This window comes from Rhamphochromis longiceps, linkage group LG10, assembly GCF_057381845.1.
Source record: "Rhamphochromis longiceps isolate RC_006_pf linkage group LG10, R_longiceps_female_GT1.1, whole genome shotgun sequence".
Classification (NCBI taxonomy): Eukaryota; Metazoa; Chordata; class Actinopteri; order Cichliformes; family Cichlidae; genus Rhamphochromis; species Rhamphochromis longiceps.
Window position 1 is genome coordinate 23,232,735 of NC_140566.1, and position 24,012 is coordinate 23,256,746.

The 24,012-nt window shown below is 39.9% G+C and overlaps 1 protein-coding gene across 2 annotated transcripts in view; it reads left to right on the forward strand.

Moving 5' to 3' along the window:
- The first annotated feature begins 22,808 nt into the window (after positions 1–22,808).
- Positions 22,809–24,012, forward strand: part of LOC146660946 (glucocorticoid receptor-like) — a 61,539-nt gene continuing 60,335 nt past the window's right edge. For both annotated transcript variants that reach the window (XM_085421023.1, XM_085421024.1), the window contains exon 1: positions 22,809–23,303. The gene's annotated coding sequence lies outside the window, so the exon portion shown is untranslated. The remainder of the gene's footprint in view (positions 23,304–24,012) is intronic.

Below are 24,012 nucleotides of genomic sequence, written 5' to 3' on the forward strand. Positions count from 1 at the left end.
CAAACATGGCAGAGGCAATGTTATGACATGACATGGCTTATACAGCCAAATGCTGCAAAACTGATTGGAATCTGCTTCACAGTGCAAAGGACCCACAGCATGATGTAAAGGCAACCCAAGAGTTTATCAGTGCAAAGAAATGGGATGTTCTTCAGCGGTCACTCAACCCAAAGCATGTTTTTTTGGTTAAACAGTTAATGCAATGCTTTTGTAAGCCCCCTTGAGACTTGAGAAGTCGGTACTTTAATCACAAAGGCAAAACAACAAAAGTTGTGTCATTTCCCAAAAACTAGTTTTAAGAAGCATTATTTTCTCCTAAAAGCTAAAAACTACATTATGCAATTACAGGATTTTGGTAACTATCTCTTTAGGTAAAGCAATAAAGAAAGCAACATTTAATACAGATAGCGATGTTTCCTCTTCCATTATGCAATCAGATAGGCATTGTATTGCTCCCAAATTCTCAACTATTGTAATGTTCCCAACATGCAAACATCACAATAATAATAAGCATAATAAATGTTTTCTGTTCACCATGTATGTAACAGTCAGTTTGCATATAGTTTATCCCACAAAGGCACCCAGATTTAATGCAACAGCTAAATGTAGTATTCACTGTGAGATTTAGCATGGTAAGGTATGGTTTCTAATCTTGTACATATGTTTGGAAAGAGACCAGGACCCAGATGTTAAATAATAAAAGAAGCATTGTGTTAGTTCACTGAAGTTGCACTTTTTTTTGGCTTTTTCATACCATCTGTTTGCAGTATGCTTTAAAATACCTAAATCATTTATCACTGTGGGGCTAGTAACATCCTATCCAATAAATCCTGGTTCCCAGGGCAGGATTAAAGTCATTCTCGTTCTAAGACAGTTTGTTTGTTAAGTGGTATTTTGTACAGTCCATTTAACAATAGATTAAGGTTTCGTTTTAATGTATGTTCTTAGTTGGGATATTCACGCATAAGCAGTAGTTTATTTGAGTGGTTGTAATTACTACGAGTTCACATAAATAGCAAAGCCATATCATGTGTACAGAACAAAAGAAGGTGGAAAAAAAGGTTTTCACAGGAGTTCTGTGAGGAAACAAAGGACACCTTTACTGGTTCGATAAGAATTAAGAGGGTAAGTAGCAGCCAGGTGCTGTAAACCAAATGCACTTGATTAACTTAATCATCAGCAAGTGCAAGCAGCACTCTAAAAGCAGATATTTTTGGCAACTTGCCAGGGGTGGATCTAGAAGGGTGGCACCCTAAAATGAACTCTTGCCACCCCTAGTGCCACCCTTGTTTTGCATATGACAGCGTAGTTTATTAAAATAAGATAGCATTAACACTTTGAGCCTAGCTACAGTTAACACTGAATATAAATTACAAAACTGAATATATTGCATAGTGTTACTAAATCCAGAGTTGTGATATAAAATATATATATATAAGCCATTCTTTCTTCTAAATACTACCATCATGGTTTAAAAAAAAAAAAGCATTATCTAAGGACAGCACGAAAACAGTAAAGAAACAAAACAAAAAAAGCCGCCCCGTTCTTATTGGTGGAAAACTGTCGACCAATAAAAAAATGACATGGGATTTGGTTGTTTAGGAAGAGGGGAATGTTTTGGGAGTGGCAGTGAGACGGAGCGAGTGAGAGGGAAAGAGAGAGAGAAAGATTGGTAGTGAGTTTTGAGATGTGAGAGATTTGTGACGTTTAGCATGGAAAATGTATTGTTAGTGTGTTGTGTAGTCGTTATTTTGTGTGTCAGTGAGGGCACTATTGAATGTCCCAAAAGCAGATTTCAACGTAAACATTGTCTCCAGGTGGAAAACCAGAGGAGTTATACACCTCCTGCTGTCAGGCCTGCAGTGTGTGTAGGCCTGACAGCAGGAGGTGTGATTGATTGATTGATTGATTGATTGATTGATTGATTGATTGATTGATTGATTGATTGATTGATTGATTGATTGATTGATAGATAGATAGATAGATAGATAGATAGATAGATAGATAGACTACTAGGATTTTATGTTTTTTGTGTGATTTCAGATCGGTTGCGTTAATGCAGTATGTCAATGAAAAAATAACTGTAAATTCAGACATGTGAGATTGAGCTGAAAAGAATGATACCAAGAAGCAAGGCAAGGAAAAAAATAAAATGAAACAATTTGAGGGTGAAATACAGAAGTAAATCAAAAGTAGTCAAAAACGGCCAGTTATATTTTGGAGGGTTAATCCAACAAATCATGAAAAATTAGGTTTACATTTTTTTCACAACAGTACAGATTTCTGACATTTTGTGTAAATTTAAGCAACAATTTGATTTTTTTAACAAAAAAATTGTGAAACTTAAGTTAGACTTGTGTTTGTAAATGAACTGCCCCATGTTGTGTAGCCTTCTGGATTTTATACTTATTGGGCTGCATATTTTTTTTTTTTTTTTTTTTGCCTGTCCCGTTTGGCTCTTTTGCCATCAGAATTGTTGTCTAAAGGCAAAGAAAGATGCCCAACGGATTTACTTTACCAAATTGACCATCCCAGCCTTGCCATAATGGTCCATTTGATTCACCTTTTATTGTTTATTTTATTTTCACTTACTGAACATGGGACAGACTTGACTGGGGGAAAGAAGGGGAGAAAGAAAGAGGGAAAGAGAAACAGCTGAGAAGAGGGACGGGGGAGAAGGGCAAAAACCAAAAACCAACAGAATGAGCAGAAAAAGAAAAAAAAGAAGAAAAAAAGAAAAAAAATGCATATATCAATCACCTGGGTCACCTGCTGAGAAAGAAAAAAGAAAACAAGCAGAAGAGAACAAGAGTAATAGAATAAACAACATCACAATGATATATGGGAATATAACAGTAAATACTAAATATTAAACATTATTGTGCAGCACATAAGATCAACAGAACACAGTGTGCTTTGAGGTAGGAGCCAAAAAGGGTGTAGTTTGTGGGTGTGATCACCCGTGTGTACACCTGTGAGCATGGACGCGCTTGTTTTTTGTTTTTTAAAAGGTTCCTTCATGTAATGATCTGCTAGAGGGTGTGGGGGGGCCACAGCCCCGTCCTCCAGGGCATGAAGCAGGTATGGAGGAGATCAAAACTCCAGACATCCAGAGGCCCCCAGAACACAAGAGACCAAGGAAGACCAACAGAGGGGCAGCCGCGCCACTGTCCCAGAAAGAGCTGAGGAGAGTCCCAGATGAGGGCTCACTCAGCAGCCGCGGAGCAGAAGCCAGGGGGAGTTGCAGTGAGCTCCGCTGGCAGCCAGCCGCGCCTGAGTGACCGAGCCCCAGGCCGAGAGGCCGGGGGCACCCCACCTCCAAAGTGGCCCGAGCGAGCCCCAGGCTCCAGGCCCCGATGAGCGGCCGCCAAGGAGTGAGCCGGTGTGTACCTGGACGCCCATCCCCGGACACAAAGAACCACCAACGCACCGATGTCTGAGGGAGTCCGCCACTGGCAGGGGAAGTGGTGGTAGGGGGAGATAGGCCTCCATACCTTGGAGGGCCTAAGATGTCCCCAGAGAGGTGGCGCCTGACACCCAACCTGACATATAGACACAGAAATACAGGCACACACAGATACAAACATCCATTCCCCCCCTCATGCTCTCATATACACTTACTCCACACTCAACCAACGTGGAGACAGACATAAAGAGACGCTGTACACACGATCACACTCCCCAAGCGTACTCTAAGCCCCGGGTCTAGGTACCCTTGCCCCTGGAGGGGGGGGAACTGCACCCAGACCCAGGTGGTGTTACCCTTTTCCCTGCGGTGGGGGGAGGCAGACCGCCCCGACTCCGCAGCAGCAGGGAGGCCCCACACTCCAGACCACAGTCGGACGGCCAACTCCTCCTTCTAGCCCCCCCGCTCCAGCAGGTTGCAGAGAATGGGGGTGAGAGAAGACTCCAAACCTCCCTCCACCCGCTCATTGTAGTGTTGATGCATGTGTGTTCTGAGGTGCATTTAAAACCCAGGAGGGCATGGAGCTACCTGCCAGAGAGCAGCAGGTAAGCGCATGGTCCCTCCTGCTGGCCCTCAATGTCTACGTGTATTTAACATTGAGAGGTGGGCAACGATGCCAGGGGTGGGGGTGTACACCCTGATGGTACTTTGGATTCTGTGTATCGTGCCCACCCCCAAGATCCTATATGTATGTGTAATGAGAGAGTGAGTAATGTGAATGTCTAAGTTGTGGGATAAAATTGAGGCAGGGGCAGCCAGAAGGGGACAGGGGGGGGGTGGCCTCCTCTGCACCCTGGTGACATACCCCTACTCCAAGGTCCTGCATGTGTGGGTGGTTGTGATGGAGCGGGAAGAGGGAGGCAGCTGGAGATGGGGAGGGAAGGAAGGGAGGGGCAAGTGACCCCTCCCTGGGGCCAGCTCCCCCGCTGACCCCAGTAGGCACCCCCATACTCCGCGACCCACCAGGGAAAGGGGGCCCAGGCCCATCCAGACCGGGGCCCAGCGCAGCAGCGCCTCCCGGCCCCACAGAGCCCAGGACAGTCCACCCAACCCCACCACAGAGAAAACTGCACCCACCCCACCATCCACTCTTCTTCCAGACTACATAAGACAATAAACACCCAGGCTGAGATCTTCCTCCACCTCTCCTGTATCTCCCCCTCCTGTAGAGAGAGCCCCTGAGGAGAGGAAAGCTCCTGCAAGATGTGACAATCTTCCCCACCAGTTGAAGAGCCCCCCAGGTGGCTCGATGCACCGGCGGCACCCTGCTCCAGGGCTGGGCCCCCATGCACCCACCCGCCCACAACCCCGGCAACACACCAACCAGGACCCAAGCCCCCGAGGCCCGGTCCGGGCCCCAGCCCAGAGACGGAGCGCCCCCAGAACCTCACGCCCATCCCGGACCCACCCAGGGGCAGCCAGGCTACCAGGTCAGTAACCCACGTCCGTCAGCACAGACCCTCCCCTAGTCCCGCTGCACGCAGCCGCGAGGAAACAGTCACCTGAGAGCCAACAGAGCCCCTAACCGGACATGACCGCTACCCCGGGTTGAGCCCCCCAAGGAAAATGCCTTGGGGGGCTCAACCCAATGCATATTTATTTATTATACAGGCTATACAGAACATAAAACCAAAAATTCACGTTTTATGTAACTGAGATTTTTAATTAAAAAATACAGACAATAATTAAGTTATAGACAATATTTATATGGCAAACGTGCATACTTACTGGATTTGAATAATTTTAGCCATATTTAACACCTTTATATGTGTTTTTAAAAAAAGGCTCTGATTTTGCCACCCCATTTGATTTCCATGCTACCCTCATGCCACCCTAAGAAGATTTCTCTAGGTCCACCCCTGCAGCTTGCTGTTCTGGAGTAGGTGTGTGTCACAATGTCACAATCTTCCAGGACAGGATGTCCCAGTAAATTCACTCCAAGGACAGACTGTGTAAAACCCAGGCCTCCATCTCAAATTCTACAGGCCTTAGTTTGTATGTTAAATGTTAAAGTTCATGACAGTACAGTTAGAAAAAGACTAAGCAAGAAAGGCTTGTTTGGAAGGCTTGCCAGGAACATGGCAGCAGAGCTTAGGTTTGCAAAGCTGTACCTAAGCACAACACAAGACTTCCTTTGAAGACGTCCTTTGAAGTCTTGTGGTTTGTCTTTTGAACAGATAAGACCAAAGTGGAAATTTTTAGCCATAACACAATGAAAACAACACAGCATATCAGCATAAACACAAATATCAAATGTCAAGCATGGTAGTAGGCTACTGATTTGAGCTTGATTTACCTAGGACCTGTGCACCTTGCAGTCATCGAGTCAACCCTGAACATTATGCCAAAATATTCTTTGTGAGGCCATCTGCCTGACAGCTGAAGCTTGGCCAAAAGTGGGTCATGCAACAAGACAACAATCTCAAGAACAGCAGCAAATCTGCAAAACAATGGCCTAAAAAGAAAAGAAAAAAAAAATCAAGGGCCCCTTTAAAATCTAAACTTCAACCTGACTGAAACTCTGTAGCAGGACCATAAGACAGCTGTACATAAATAAAGCCTGCAAGAGAACTGACGCAACACTGTGGAGAAGAGTGGGCCAGAAATAATTTTGTTTGTTTGTTTTTTTATTTTTTCTCCCACAGGACCGCACAGTCATGACAATGTTCTTCTTCACGTGACTGTATAACTGTTTTCTATGATTGGCTGATTCCTTGACAAAGCTCTGGCTGTCTGGACTCTATATTCTGTATTCATATACTGCTACCAAGACACACTTATTTGGACTAAGCACTAAAATATATTTTCTGTTCTGTGAGTGGCCAGGTTACGAGAACTCATCCCCCTCTGTCTTGGGGCAAATTGTGCAAAGTATCTTTCATAAAAGCTGTGCCCAATCTGGAGTAGGCATGGGAACATTCTTTCTGGCTGCATCCTAATGCCAGATTAAAACGCCATGGGCCTAATTGATGCTTAATGACACATCTAATTACTCCTCCTAGATAAACAAGCTTCTCATTAGTGCAACAATTACCAAGGTAATGAAACCCTTGTTTGGGATGACTTCTCAATGTTATAAATGATAAAACAGGAAGTGAAAAATGCTTAGGAAACAGGGACATTTTTGTACAACGGATGCATGAGAAACCTTCTTGAGGCTATTGTCTTGAAAGGATGACTTGTTTTCTGTGTCTCATTTAATATGAAGTCATCTGTCTGCAAAGTCTTTCTACTTAACACCTTTTTTTTCTTACCTGATTGTTGTTATATGTTTGTGTTTAGCTAGAGCTAGTGTGTTATAACTTACCTCTCCTTGTTAGAGTAATTATACAAAGAGCTATTTTAGTTATGTGCGTGCATGCCTGCCACCTCAAATAAATATTATTCTTCTAAATGCTTATTATTAACGTTACTGCTGCCAAGACATTTGGCAGCAAATTAATATGTAAGGTAGTATCACAAAAGCTTTAACCCTAACATATCATTTCAGCCAAATCTGGCAAGTTAAGACTATTTACAGAGGTCATAAAGAGGTCAAAGAGGGTGCATTGGCATAGACACAGATTCTGCACATGCAAGTGCAAACATCTAAAATGTAGCTTGAGCTACAACCTAACCCTAACCTTGTAGCTCTTATGTTTTAAGTTCTAAGGGTTAATTAATTAATGTTGCACTAATATCGATAATTAGTTATGAGGATGTTTTATGATAAAGCACTGAGGACAGTGTCTAATGGTTGTAATGGTTTACATGGTTATTTATGAATTTATAACAGTTCCAGAATGCCTGATTCACATTCACATTCTGAAATCCTTATTGTACTATTATAAGTTTAGAAAACCTAAAAATTACACTTTTGCTCCTCTCTAAAACAGCAAGTGAAGTCATTAGAAGGATGAAATACAAGCCCTATGTTCTTTTTTTTAACTTCATTGATTTCTGTTTGGATTACTTTGATGGCTTTTATTATATTTTTTACACTATGGCAAACGCTATTTTCAAATGAACTCAAATAAAGTCCTAATTGTTTTACTCTTGTAATTTAAAGACACAAATTAGCTGTTTTTGCATAGGCAGTTTAAACTGACATCACTTTGTAAGTGAGTTTTTATTTTATTTTATGTAATATAGAAATATTCTATCTACCCTTGGGATGTGATGGAACTCCGGTACTGTGGTTAGCATTGTTGTCCCTATGCATATCGGTTAGGTTAGGGATATGCTGGCTTCCTGTCCTGGTCAAAAGTCAAAATACTTTTACTGGTGACTCTAAATTGGCTGCAGGTGTGAATGGTTGTTTGGCTCCCTGTGTCAGACCTGCAATAGATTAGCAACTTGTCCAGTATGAATCCCACCTCTCACCATATGAAAGTTTGAATACACTTCAGCGTAACCATGGCCTTGAATTGGACAAATAGGAGAAAATTCCTATTTGTCCAATTCAGGGATTCAGATGGGTGAATCTGATGGACAGACTCACCCAAGGACACACCAACCTAAGCCAAAACAACACTAATTACATTTTGTGTAGCTCTTTGTTTTATTAATTAAGTTAATTTAAATATGAAGAATGAGGAGGCCTGTAGAAAAACTGAAGGTCCTGAGGAAAGCTAAACTGTGAAAACACTCAGACTTCTAGCTTATGATCTGCATATTGCAAGCTAGCATACAGCTAACACATGCACATTTTTAAAGCTCTTTGGAGTGAAGAAAGAAAACAACAAAGTACCCACACACAACAAAAGTAAGGAAGAAAGAGACAGATTTAAAAATGAGTGCCAAACTAAGTCTGAAAGATATAAATGTGTTTGCTTCATTATCCTACCGCGTCAGATGAAAAAAATGTGTCCATGATTTTAGAAGCATATGAAAAGCATTCTGATCCATGATGGAAACTGTTTAATGTTTCAGTTGGGGTGAATTTACTACTGTGTGACTCATTGCATCAGATCACCCTCCGACCACACAAATGTTTCCCGACTTGGGTGTGTGCATGTGTGGATCTGCCAACCACGACCAACCCCTTCCTCCAGCATGAATCTTACTCAGTCTTTGATGATTAATATATGAGATATGCACAATCATTTAGGAACAGATAGCATCATCTTATGCAGAGCCATAAGTTGAAGTTGAAAAGGACTCCTAAAAACGGCACATGATGAGCCATAATATAAAAACCACTGAAAAGTGAAGTGAATAAAATTGCTACACTTTAAATATTTTTGTGAATCCAGACCAAAGAGACCCCATAATGGCAGTTGCATTATGCTGCATCAGCAGCCTCCCACTCTGCTCTTTGCAGAGTTAAGGAACGAAAAACACAACAAATAGCCATCTTGATCAAATATCCATGTGCGAGAACCAGCTCTACCCTGCATCCCACAGGACCTAAAAGATTCAGTGCCAACATCCGGATGCCTGACACCACAGGACACCTTTAGAGGTCATATACTGTATTCATCCCCTCATCAGAGTTGTTTTGGTGGCTTTTGCTTTCAATGGCTCAAAAGAACTAGAATGAAGGGTGTGCATTTCTAAAGAACAAAAAAGCTTCCTCCATTTCTCACAAACTAAATATTTAATCAATTCTTATTTTGTTATAAAACATGTATATAGAAGTTAAAGAGCTGATGTTAAGAGTTGTTGAAACTAGATTAAGAAGAGAGGTGATAATCAGTGAGCATCAGTAGGGCTTCATTGCTCTTGCACTACAGATGCGATGTTTTCTTTGAGTGTTGATGGAGACGTCAAACCTGGTCAAAAGTGCACTGTGTCTTAATGGATCCAGGAAGCATATAATGGGATGCCAAGAGATGAACTGTAGTTCTGCATGAGGAAGTCAGGAATGGCAGAGAAATATGTGAGGGTGGTGCAGAACATGTATGAGCACAGCTAGACAGTTATTATTTATTTATTTATTTATTTATTTATTGTATATTTATTTTATTTTATTCTACTGTATATAGTATTTTATTCTATTCTGTACAGTTGTGTACTGTATTTATTCTTATTGTATTCTAATTTTTGCCTCATAACTTTTGCACTGTCCACTTCCTGCTGTGACAAAACAAATTTCCCACGTGTGGGACTAATAAAGGTTATCTTATCTTATCTTATCTTATCTTATCTTATCTTATCTTATCTTATCTTATTATGTGAGGTGTGTGGTAGCAGTGACAGATGGGGTTCAAGGTCAGGGTGGGAGTGGCCCTGCGTTCCTTCTTGTTTGCAGTGGTGATGGACAGGCTGAGAGATGAGATCGGGCAGGTGTTTCTGTGAACTGTGATGTTTGCAGAGGACATATGTAGTGAGAAGAGGGAGCAGACAGATAGCCTGGAGAGGTGGAGGTATATTATGGAGAGAAGAGTAGAAATAAGTCAGTAGAATTTAGACAGAAAACATGTGTGTGAGTGAGAGGGAAGCAGATTAAAATGTAATGATGTAAAGAGCAGAGGTAGTGAAGGTGGATGAGATTAAATGTCTGGAGTCAGGCACCCAAGGCAACGGGCAGTGCACAAGACAGGTGAAGAAGAGAGTGCAGGCAGAATGTAGTGGGTGGAGACAAGAGTTAGGTGTGATTTATGATGCATGGATAACACCAAGAGTGAAAAGAAAGGTTTACAATGTGGTAGTGAGACCTGAGGCACTGCTGAAGGTGGCAGAGTTGAAGTTTCTCAGATTTTCATAGGGAGTGATGTGAATGCACAAGATTAGAAATAAGTATCAGAGGAACAGCTGACGCTGAGCAGTTGGGAGACAAAGTTCGAGAAGTGAAGTTGTGATAGTTTGGACATGTACAGAAGAGGGATAGTGGATATATTAGAACAAGGATGCTGACGATAAAGCTGCCAAGCAGAAGGAAAAGAGGAAGCCCTTAAACAAGCCTCGTGATGTAGTGAAGGAGGACATGGAGGGGGTTGGTGTGGCAGAGGAGGTTAGTTAAAAGTTCCAAATCAATATTTATTTGTAGTGGTGGTCGTGACCACTCTTAAATTTAAGTTCTATTCGCTTTCTTTCAGTTCTATTTAGATCTTCACAAATCTGCTGAAAGAGCCAAATGGGTCATGGATGTGTTACTAATAGCTTCCTTTTTTTTATCTGTTGAAATTTTACTCAAGTGACATTTTTTACAGGTATTGACATTATAGTAAGAAGCATGATGTGTGCTCTGAATGTAGTGACTGCTATAAATGTTAATAATAATAATAATAATAAACTTTATTTATAAAGCACACTTAAAAACAAGGGCATACCAAGGTGCTTAACAAGTAACATAGAGAATAGAAGGAAGATAATAGAAATAGGACCAAAGCAAGTACTAAGTATGCAAGCAGGTAGCTGTCACTGATACATAGGAAAGCAACAGGTACAGAGCAAACAAGAAATTAAATGAGCATAAAAGTGCATAATATAAAATCATAAAAGAAATATTAACTAGAGGGAAAGGCAAGATTGAATAAGTGGGTTTTTAGTCATGATTTGAACAGTGCAATGGAATCAGATGCGCAGAGGTCGAGAGGAAGGGTATTCCACAGTACCGGGGCAGCCAGAGCAAACGCACGGTCACCCCGGGACTTCAGCCGAGATCTGGATTGGGTCAGAAGTAGTTGAGTGGCAGATCTAAGTGTTCTAGCAGGAGTATGTGATTTGAGAAGTTCACTAAGATAACTTGGCGCTAATTTATTAATAGTTTTGAATGTAAGGAGTAATATTTTAAATTGAATACGGTACTTTATGGGCAGCCAATGCAAGCTAGCTAGAACAAGAGTAATAGGGCAAAATTTCCTGGTACCAGTCAAGAGGCGAGCTGCTGCATTTTGGACTGTTTGCAGTCTAAGAAGAAGAGAAGAGGGAAAACCGTAGTACAAGGAGTTACAATAATCCAACCTGGAGGTCACAAAAGCGTGAATAAGCTTCTCCAGGTCCTCATGCGGAACATAATGCCTAGCCTTATAAGGCGCAGTTGGTGGAAGCTAGCTATCCAGCGAGCTATCCAGCAGGACACCCAAGCTACTGACATAGTCACAAGAAAAGCTAGCAAAGGAACCCAGGGCAAATGTTCCATTGCTTTGCATCATCCATAAAATGTTTGGCACGCACCTGAGCCAGATGTGACTTTTCTGTTTTCATGGCAGTCAAAGCATATTAAGTAGTTTCCAGTAGGCTGTAACTAATGAGTAGTTGTGTACCGGTAGTGGACTAGTAAGGGCCAACTCTTTAGTTTTGCCCTCTCTGTTTCATACAGCTCTTGTATACACCTCACACCTGTGACTCTGAAGGGCAACTTGCTGTTGAGTCATTGTAGGCAATCTAAATTGTGTCACGCTGGCTTTCCGTCTCGACTATGTAAATTAGTCTGCATGCTGTTGCTATCCATCTGGCAAATGACACTGTTAATTTCCTGGAGGCTGATTTATCCATTGTTTACCACCAAACACTAGCGTGCATGGTCTGCACGTATGACCAGGGCTAACAATATCACCGTTAGCTGCGTGCTGGGCTTGCGCGCACCCTGCATGCATTCAGCTAGCTTTCAACTTCTGAAGATGAAACTTCCCATTCAAGAGGTCATTTTATATCATTCACTGTGAAACATTAATAACATTAATTGCTAAAGTGATATTGCAGTAACATGTTACTATAGTAATATGTTACTATGGCTACATTATTATGTCAACATTAGAACTCCTTTAAAAAGCTCACTGACTAATCATTTCTGCCTCTCTTTAATGTTGTTAAACGTCTATCTGGCTTACAATATTGTAGCCATACATACAGATATACTGCATTGATAATTATGTCTAAACCAGCAGACACTAGGCAATCTTTTTAAGACTGCTGCAGGTATATATTGTATATGAGCTTTAGTATTTAAATGTGTAATGACTGTTAAAACAACATAAAGGTTGAGGCCTGATGTGTCTGTGCAGCACTTTTGGTTGTGTGAGTAAGTGTGTGCTTGTGGGTGTGCTACTACAACCCTGCACAGCCATGTCCTCAGTGCTTAGAGTATGCTAGCCACTTTACCCATCATAAGTTGACTCCAGAAGGTCACAACAGAACATGTAGCCATGGTGACAGCTTTGCCAGTTTAAGAAATGGAATAATCTAGGCGCTGGGCTACAAAATGAAACCAAATCTGCTCAGAAATCTGTGTGTGGTATTAAATAAACACACAAAATTCATGCATACGCACACTCAAGGAAATCATGTTCAGGAAAAAAATATGTTGCAAATGAAGGAGAAGGAGCATGACGAATTATTGTTTAAACTAAAAAGCTAGCTGAGATGTGCTATTCGTTCTTCACTTTTATCCTCACACGGCACCAGAGAATGCCGGGGACACAGATGTGTTCATTTCACGAGTGTACATTTTATTTTGTCATTTTATTTTTTGACGATTTAAAAAAGCATTCCAGTTCTTCCCCCAAAAAAGCTTCTATATATAAAAGATTTTGCTATTTGTCAAGTGATTTCCACAGCTGGTTGAGTTTGGGCGCCAGCCTGAATCAGTTATTGCTGAGACAAAAAGAGAAATCAGATGAACCAGACTTTTCAAGGTTACTTTGCAATGACCAAACATCAAGTTATTATCTGTATGGTTAATCTGTCACTTTAGATATTCACCTTTCATCCAAAGATGGTTTAAAACTAATACAGTTCCAGTAAGCTACAGCTATATCTTCTTATTAAGTGAACATATTGTCACCTCCTATGAATGTGCTTTACAAATATTTCACACCAGTGTCACTTTGGCCTACTAGTCATCAACACAAGACCCTGCTCTTCTCACTTAATCTGAACTCATATTTATTAACTTCTTTGTATTTGCTGGAAGGCATATCCTCTATAAATGCTGGCATATAACGCTGCATTGGTTCACACTCTCACACAGGAAGTGCTTACTTTGTTGTCGCCTCACACCAGCAAAATCCTCCTACGATAGAAGCAAAGCGAAAGTTGTTATGCATTGGGTTAAACAGTGAACAGAAGTCGCACAAGATGTATTGTATACATATACAAATAATGTTTCTGCTTTATTTATTTATTTTAATCTCTTTTTGTTTTATGAGGTGGGTGTTTTTGAAAGGTTCTTTTTTTAGACATAGCGGCTGTTAAACCTCCCAAAATCCATTTACAAAACTGGGGATTTGTTACCTGATCATGTTTCACTCTCTTTCTCTCTTCCATAAAAGAATAAGAGAATGGGATCTGTCTCTGTATGTCTCTCTGGCACTCTGATTGCCAGGTGAGTAAGTCACCCTGTTAAATAGAACATCTGTTTGCCACGTGTCAGCTGTGAAAACAACAGCTGGCTAAATCCTAAAAACAAAAAAGCAAAGGACCCAATGAGAATTGCACACATGAGATAGAATAGTCACATTTTAAAAACTAGGTCAACCTGTCCATATATTCATACGCATTATGCCGATAGTGACAGATTAAAGGAAAATGTTCATGCCTTATACACATTTTTAATACATTTTCCCTTTAGAGCAGAGATGTCAAACTCATATTACATCATGGGCCACATAAGCCCAATTTGATCTTAAGTGGGCCTTTATGTCAGTGTAAATAAGTTTAACTGCACATTTAAGCCCTGAGACATCTTAATATAAGAAAAGAAGTGCAGTTTCAACAGATAAAGGAATCTTGCTCTAATAAATTAAATAAGTCTTTCGGCACAACTCTTTGGGCACAAAATATAAGAAATGAATGTGTAAAATTACAGAAGTTTTGTTGGCTTGTTGCCCAGACTGACCTGCAATTATAAAATAAATATTTTAAAAGTTATTCCTGTTAATACACAGAAAATGTCCTATTTGTTTCCGCTGTGGATTGATTAAAAAAATCTATAGTAGATATTGAAAAAAAAAAAAAAACAGGAGCTTTTCTGTCATTTATTAATTAATCTATTACTTTATTACTTTGGCTCAGTATGAAAAGCCACTGGGGAGGACTTTGTCAGTAAGAAAATCTGTAAATGTTGTGAAAAATCCGCTAAAAGTGCAAAATTTATGATCTCCTTCACATTTTCATATTCTTTAAGAGGCCAGCGCTGTGCAGCCTGACTCGTATTCATTAGATAACACCTGAGTGGTGCCCTGTTCTCTTCACAGATAATTCATGCTTTGGTACTCAGTATAATTTAACCGCACCCTTTAATGTAATAGGTACTTTAGAAAGAAATCATTCTGACTCAGACACAAAGTTGCTTCTGACTTGTTCCCTAATCTCTTATCTACACGTTTTCCCTGATGTTCATGATATAAGTATCCTGTATAACTCAAAAAGACTGTTATCTAAAAAATTCCTTCATACTTTTGACAGCAAAGTTAGGACCATTATAATGTGACAAAAATAAAAAAAAGTTATCCACAAAAAGAAGAGTACTCTCCTATATGGCACGTTATTAACCAAACAACAGAATAGCGGTGAGAGAACTTAATAGATCTGGATTTGGCTTCGGAGTTCTCCGAAAAGACACACATCATTGTACAGTTCTCGTAACTGACTCTAGATTTCTCAAACGTGGTTTGATTTGGTGTGCACTGGTTGCTGTGTTGCCAAAATGCTAAAACCCACATTTAGTTTCATGTTCATCTTAATGCCTGAAGCTGGAATCAGACATTGACTTTGTTTAAACAAAAAAAATTGACCTACAATAACTGCATGTGGGTGTAGAGTAGACCTAAAAAAAATTTCTTTGGAGGAACATTGGTCCGTGGTTGCCTTGAGATTTGTGAAACAGCCGCATAGTTGCTGCTGATTTCCTCAGATAACTCAAGGGATATTGGTTAGCTAAATTTGTGCTGACAACATGAACAAAAATATAAATGCGCTATGGAGGCAGCAATACAAATGGAAAACTAAGCACAGCGAAACATCCAAATAGGTTATCAGATGATGGAAACAACGAGGAACATAAAGTTACTGAAGCTTTCGATGAGCCAGAAAATCAAACGAGGTTAGGGTGACATCGGGTTTCATTTCTTAATTCACTGCTGCTCAGGGTGAGCTTTAATCCACAAATTAGAAGGTCAGACAATCAGTCTGAACAACATGTGCACTCAGTTTTTAAAATGCCCTACTGTGGAGGTTGTTTATAAAAGCTGCGTAAATGCCATCAAAAGATGTGTTTGTCATTTAGTTCTAACTCAGAAATGAATCAGATGCATAAAATGTGTGTAAATGTTGAGGACGAACAAACTGCAAAACACTGAATTACATGGAAAGGCATTTAAGCTTAGCAATATATATCTTTATTTTTCAACATTTTGAATATGGAGTCAATTACTATTTTATTTATTTTTATATAAGGAACCCCATTAGCTTCCACAATAGTTGTTGCTAGTCTTGTCCACATAATTTGGCTCTTACATCCACAGTAAGGTTTTACAGCTGTAATAATATAAGCATGCAAATATCAATAATATTGAGGCACAATACACAAGAATCAAACAGGTCACAACATTGCCCTCTTACAATATTTACAGTAATGAAAAACTGTGTAAATAGGCTTTTAAATGTTTGTTTTTAAATTGCTACTTTACTATAGACTTTAAGGTACTGTAAGATCTTGTAAAACATATTTTTACTTGCATTAGCAATATAGTTTCCAATTATTATGGATTGGAGGCTTAATTAATGATAATCAGACATGGTTTTTAGATTTAGTTGTGTCTGGCCTTTCAGATGATTTTATGTGTTGTTTTTTCAGTTTTATTTCTAAAAAGAAAAAGAAATGAGGATCTAAAGGAGCTATAAAAACTGCTCTTGCATTATTAAAGTGGGTGCATTATTTAGCGACGTTAAGGGCTGGCTTGTCTGATTCTGCTGGGACAAATACAGGCAAGCCTTTACAGTAAGGTCTGCATTCCACTCTTAATGACTGTGCTTCTGTAGAAAAGAATCATCCCGTCTTTTGTTTTTGTTGTTGTTGTTGTTTTCCCACAAAAAAATCACGTGTGCTCAAGTTTTTATGGATTTTCTTTACTTTTCTGTTTCGTATTAGAAAATGCATCGTAATAGAGCATCGATCGCATTAATTCTCCTTCTGACTGCACCACGACACGATCCTTTGGGGAAACTACAGTAACAGTCGCTTACTCAACTGTCTCAACTGTTTTGTGTATGGCAGCAGTGGCAGTTGGCTGGTTTTTTTCCCCCTCCGGATGTTTGTAGTTGTACATAAAGCATAGCAGACTCATTCCTCAGCCTTATGTTCTGTTTATATGCTCACACATTTACTGTTCTGTGTCATCCTGACTGTCTGTGTGTGTACAAAAGCCATGTGTCACATTTGCATCTTTGTGTGTGTGCGCACGCATGTGTGTATAAGTGAGTGTGGAGAATACTGAGTTTAGAAATGACTGGACTAGATGCAGGCTGCAGCTTGTGCAAAGTGTAAGTTTGGTGGTTCCAGCTGTCGGAATTTGTTGTTCTGAACGTGAGTGGCACACTCTGTTACTCAGACCCCAAACAGTTGCCATCATTTTAAAATCAGATATCCCAGAAATCCAAATTGAGTTATCTGGTCTAAGAACAAAATAAAATGAACAGTATGTTCCAATCTTGCATTTAGTACAAACCCTTAAAAACCTGGTTTCCTGTACTAGGTTAGATAAACATCCACTTTTTACTTTTTGAGTTCTTACTGGGGATGCAGGAAACAATAGGCTTCAATGTGATGCCACTGTTACTGGCATCGTGCATGATGTGACATGGAAGGTACACCAAAGTGAAACTTTTTGTTCTTCCTGCCTGTATCGCTGCCTTTCTGTCCTTCTTTTGAACTGTCTCTTTCTGTGTTAGCCACAGGGTACATCTGATAATTAGCAACACCAAAAGTGAAATTTGTGGTTTGCTCACAGAAATGTAAACAGCACGTCGGCTAACCTAACGGCATAGTTGCAGGGAACTAAGCAACTAGTTGTCCAGATAAAGTGCTTAAAGAATACATTTACAGTTTGAACAACAACAACCGTTATCTTGTCACTCGGTCTTCTCTTGAGACCTTTGTCTTTCCTTATGTCAGGTTCTTCTTACAAGTAGGTTTGGTCTGGATCTTTGTCCTCCAGGAGATTCTAATTTTTCTTTTTGTCCCTTTCTTTTTCACGTCCACCTCTCTCCAGTATGTTTATTTAATTTGTGAGTGATGTGATGTCAAGTTTGGCTCTTGTTTGTTTGTAGTCTGTTCTTCCTCAAGATCTCTGTTGTGATCATGTGTTCCAGGTCTGTTTTGAGGGTTCTGGAGTTCTACAGTCCTTCCAGATCACATTTCTCATTCAGTATACAATTCTGTAATTTTATCATCTTAATTGTTATTACTGTGTTTGCCCATTGTGTATACACAACATCTATTTTATGTCTGTCTGTCTCTTCTGGAAAGGCCATGTCCCCTCTGTTATTCTTACTGAGGTTTATTGCATTATTCGCCTTTATTTTGTTGTGTAAGAACAGAGGTTGTTGTATAAACAACTAAACTGACTTGCTTTGAATGCAAAATCAGTTTTCTTTTAAACGCTACTTGTGCATTCGACATATTGAATTTTGTAACATTAATAGCTTTCAAGTCAGTGTTCTGATTTGTAAAATTCGAGCTTTGAAAAACCAGATAATGCTACTAATAATGTTATCATTTTGCAAAGCTAGTCACAAAAGAAGAAGAAATATCTGTTGGACATGTTTTAGATTTGTGCTGTGACATTTCTGCCTCTGGGGGAGTGTGAAAGTGGGTGTGAGAATGCAACAACAAAAGAAACAAATGAGCAGGATGGAATCAAGTCAAAACAAGGTGTTCTATCCCAAAGTTTAAAACTTCTAAAGTTATTTTTGTTACAGTAAAAAAAATGGCCAAATGTTGCTAAATGATAACTAAGTGATGAGTTAACAGTAGCTTATCTAGACAGTATGAATGTTCACAGATGAGGACGGATAAAAGAGCACATACTTTGTTAAATGTGTAATTTTTTTCCCAGCATGGTAGTTTCACTACACAAAAAGCAACTTGAATATAATGTTTTCCAATCATACAGCTGTGTAGATGTATAATAAATGGCTTCTACTTTTGACTTTGACATGCACTCATCGGTCACTTCATTAGTTAAATCTTCTCAGTATTGGGTTGTACCTTTTTTTTTTACCTTCTCAACTCCATTAATTCTTCATGGCACACATTCAAAGTGCCGGAAACATTCCTTTGAGATTTTGGTCCACATTGACATGATGGCATCACACAGTTACTGCACATTTGTTGTTGCACATCAACAATGTGAATCGCTTGTTCCACCACATCCCAAAGGTCCTCTACTCAACTGAGATCTGTTCACTGTGGAGGTCATTTGAGGACAGTGAACTCATTGTCATGTCCAAGAAACCAGTTGGAGATGAGCTGAGCTTTGTGACATGGTGCTGGAAGCTCACTGCGGTAAAAAAGCGATGGAAACGGTAGGCAAGAACACTCTGGTAGGTGGTAGTGTTTAAAGAGTGCGCTCAATTTGCACTAAGGGAAAGAGTGTGTCAAGAAAATATCCCACCTCCTGTGACCAACAACCACGCTACATTCTAATGCTCAGTGTGAACTTCAACAGGTCATCTTGACCATATCTGCCTAAATGCATTGAATTGCTGCCATATGATTGACTGATTAGATAATTGGGTTAACTAGCAGTTGAACAAGTGGAATACATGAATTGGATAGTGGGTGTTTATTAAGGGTTAAAATGGTATCATTTTTAATCTTTTTTGTTTAGAATAAAGAATTATATGTTCATGGAAAATTCCTATGCCACATCCTTGCACTTTCTGTATTCAAAATATTCACTACACTTGAGTTCTGGGCTTTGAGGTATACTTTAGAGTAGTGTTTTGATGCAAAAGCATCACTTTTCATCTGAAATGTACTATCAAGTGGGATCAATTCTTCTTTATCTCTTCCGATGTTTCCTGTGCCATTGACTCAGATTAAAACATGACATTTTCTCCATTAGTGCAAAACAAGTTAGCAACATGTTTTTTTTAATCAAATGCTGTTCCTGTCCTTTTTTCCAGTATTACTCTGACTCACCCAGATGCCACTTTGCATACTTCAGATATAGACTTTTCTAAAAGGTTATACGTTTGTGGTCGTGGTTAACTAGTGGAAAAATACACTGCCACTTCTATGCCAGTTCATCCACTCTACAGGTCATATGGTGGTGCTTTGTCAGTTTCATTTAGCAGTTTTCTTTCACAATTTGCAAACTTCCATTTCTTAGTAGTTTCTTGGACTGACGTAATGGACCCAGGGCTCCTTTGACATGTTTCAAAATTATTTGACATTAAAATAATTTCACTAGGGATCAATAAAGTATTCTGATTCTGATTCTGATTTCCCATAGTCCTCACTTTATAGGCTGTTGTCATGTTTTGATCAGTCAGATGCTGTTGTTGTTGTTACCACATAAGAATGAGGCTGAAATACTTGCTGTCAGTTCTTGACCTTGCTCTAAAAGTCCTGTTGAGTTTTACAAGGTCTAATCAGTTCATTAAAGTCTGAGTCACTCTGCAGATTTCACAGTATTTTTAACTGTTTTGTAAGATCGCAAAATAAAAGAAAAGTGTACTCTAACAATTGAAGAAATTACATTTTAGCTCATTTTTATTTAGGGTGTATTTCTTTAAAAGATAAGCAAAGGTTATATTTTATCCAGTTAGTTCCCAAATATTATTGGCTGACTTGTGAAGTGACGTGTCTTTCGGTGTGACTGCTTTGTAACTTTCTCCTTTCCCCTGAACTTTAATTTGAAATGTGCCTTTTTATTGTGTCCTTTGTGTCGGCCCATGTACTTAATGGAGCCTAATGGACAATTAAAATCACAGGGCAGATGTTTATCAAGATTTTTGCACAATAAATCCCAATCGCTACAAAAAAACAAAAAAGCAAAACAACAACAACAACCAGCTACTGCCAGTAGTAGTAATAATGGTATACCATTATTACTACTACTGGCTCTAACCGCACTGGAAACCTAAATGATTAACAAACCATAAAGAAGAAGATAAAAGGAGACACTGAACTCATTCACAGAATAATGAACACGAACACATCTGATGGAATGCTAGATAATTAAGCCTGGCCGGCTTTCATCACTGAAATAAATAAATAAATAAATAAAGGAAAGAAGAAATAAACAAATACACGCAAATACCAGTGACACCAACGATTATTCTAGTATACAGTGGAAGACACAAGCGAGCTATATTACACAACCACGATAGCATACTTCTACATGTATTCCGAGTTGAACATACATGCACATGGAGCACGGCATGTCCAATGTTTTTATTGCTTATTGGTGAATAGGATCACCCATTGTTACCCAGCATTAAAAACTCACTGTGTTCCCTGTGATGTTTTGAGAACAGTGTGGTTTTCTCAGGCCCTGGGGAGCTCCTGCATCTCTCCAGCCACACGCCCGTTAATGAGACATCTGCATGCACTGGACACACTTTGCTCCTCCTAATAGGATGACATACATGGACGGCAACGCCTGCTACATCTTCCCATTTTCCTCCCGCCCCTTTAGCTTGTCTGTCTTTCTTCTTTAGGTTGTTGGTTTGGATCAAGCTATCCTATTTTATTTCTTCCCACCGGTCTGCACAGACTCAGCTGTCCCCCCCCTTTCCTTTCCTCACCTTGTATGTCTTGCTGAACAGTCATTGTTGCAGTCCACTGAATAAATGGGAAATAAATGTCAAAAATAAAGGCTTTTTTCTGGTAGAAGTGACCAACAGAATCATATTGCTATGTTATTCTCACTCAAGACTCACTATTACACTTAACTGTAAAGAATGATCAGCAAGAGTATTGCCATAATTACTAGCTAATGCTTTCTATAAAAACTTATGCATTTCCTCTTAATGCCTGAATAAGGTAAAAGTAGACACTAGTTTAATTTTCTAGTGTCTACTGAAATGTGGTTTTTTTTAAGATACAAGTGAAATGACCAGGCTGCAGTGCTATCAACTTGCTCAAAAAAGATACAGATCTGTTGAACCTTCCTAGTTCTTGAAATAGACTCAACCATTTAATTTGCAGCTATTCTCCTGAAAAATGAGTCACTGTAACTGTGCTTCTTTTAAAATTCTGCTGCATTGCCTGCCCGGGTAGTTTGACCTCTTATTTGTTTTGGGTTTTTTTACAACTGCCATTTACAGATGTCCCACAAACGCAACGCGTGCGCACACACCCACAGACACGAGACATTGTGCCTGTTCAAGATGTGCTTGTGCAGAACAGCTAGATTGTGTGTTGCAGCTTTATCAAGACGTATTCGTCCAAAAAACATAAGTGTTTGAAGTCATTTATAACAGGAAACCAGATTTATAAAAGAAAAAGGCTCAATAAAAACATAAAGCAATATAGTGTGAGTTTTATCCAGTTATCTCTGGGAGCCTGTTTCAGCTCTAATGACAGTGATACAAAATTAGGGATAAATTAGGGATAAAACCTGATAAAAGCACTAACGTGGCCGTGCATGAAGGGGGTGTGGTTTGACTCACCGCTCACTGGTCTTTGCCTGTCAGTAGATTTTAAGTTGCTTCAGGCAAGTCTACACTTCATTTGTTACAAGAATTTCATAGGTTCTTAGACACGCATTATATGCGTGTCTAAGAACCCTCAGCAGTCTGCTGAAGGTACTTTTGCAATTTAAGACGTTTCATAGCAGAAAAGATTTTGCGATATTTTAATCAATCTCTGACATGAACTATGAAAGGCGAGTCTTTTAATAGCTAGGCTTTTAAAGGATTTGATCTGAGATTTTCTCCTTTATTATTTTCACCTTAACTCTAAATAGAACCCCAAGCTCAAGTAATTGTTATTAGCAGCCTTGATTTTATGTCTGAGGAGCTGTAGCAGGACATAGGTCATATGGCCTAAGAACTGTCTGCTTAGTCCTGTGCCTGGTGGATATAAGGGGCCGATGAAGACACGTTTTGACAGCAGTTTTCAGTGGGCAAAGGGGCGTTCACCAAGTGTTAAACCAACTGCGTCAAGGTGGCACAGACAAACACGGGGATATGGGAACACACGACATCCTGCCTTACACTAAAAGCGAAAAGGTTTGATGTGGAATAAACCTTAATAGAATAGTATGAAAAGAACAAAAGCTGGTGCGTTTCAATCTGTAAAAAGCGGATATTTATGTTGATTAGTAAATACCTCGGCAGTCGGCACACATTTTCATTTAATGCTAGTAAAGACGATTGCAGCAAAGAAGGCTTTTATTTTTGAGAGCTAAAGGAAGTGCGCATCGCCTTCTGTTTTAGCTGTCACCATTTCACTAAACGATCGCCCTGCCCTGTGCCTGAGTTTGCAGTTGAGCGCGCTAGGGATCGCGGCTCTATTATATAACTTTAGAATACTGGCGCTTTTAATGGCGCATAAGCAGAACATTGCGCCACAGATATGTCGATTTCCTGCGGATTTATCCCGAGTTCAGTGAGCGATCGATCACTTTTTTCGCCCCCTCCTGCCGGTGGTGAGCATTAAAAAGTTATCGAGTGATCCGTGAAACGGCGCACACGGCGGATCTCGCCAGCTCGAGCTGGGTCAGCGTCGGGCTGTTGATTTTACAGTTAGATATATTGCGGAGAATGTTTTCTTGCCATACGGGCACAGAGGCAGCAACAAATACAGCTGATACTTCACCACACAACAAAACTGCAACGAAGGGGTTTTATTCAAGCGCTTCACCTTGTGGACGTTGCGGCATTTCTTACATTCTTTTCAAGTTGGACTACTAAAAGATGACCTAACCGGTGGAGTACAGGTTAGGTACTCATACTACAGGTATGAGATCTTTTCAAGTGGAAACACTTGTCTTCTCGTTTGGTCACTGCAGAAATGTTGGCAGGGGTGAAACGGGCTGTTCCGTGGAGTAGGCCGACGGTGAGGGTCGTGCGCGCTGACAGCTCTGTTTGACAGATCACCACGAGCGCTCGAGGAAAGCGTCTCTTTTGGGTCGGAAGAATTTGTTTAAGAAATGGGAAAACGTTGCACAAACTTCAGCCTACCAGCTGCTTATCAGGCTTTGCGGCTAGCAAGCGTGTGACCTGTGCAGTTTCCCATATAACCAACAGGTTGCACTAATGGTGTTGTCATGCTTGGTGGGAGTACCATGTAGAAAGTCAGGAAATCCCAAAGTTCTTTTTTTTCATATATATATATAACTTTAGCATCCAACTGGTATTTATTGGTCAAAGTGAAGTTGGAAAGAAATGCATGATCTCATTAGCTTCAGTTTTGAAGCTGTGCATGACAGCTGGCAATAATGCGTTGTGGGTGTGGAAAAGTTGTTGAACCTTACGGCCAAAACATAAATCATTTTTTGCATTTTCTGTAAGATGCTCAATAAAACAAAGGAAAAAAATAATCATGTGTGCACGGAAATCCTGCGCAGCCACAAAAACCCCTTCATAAATCATTGGACTTCAAGCACAATACTGCAGTGCTATAGCTATTTTAGACGCTTTAAAGTGTTTATGAATGTTATATAAAG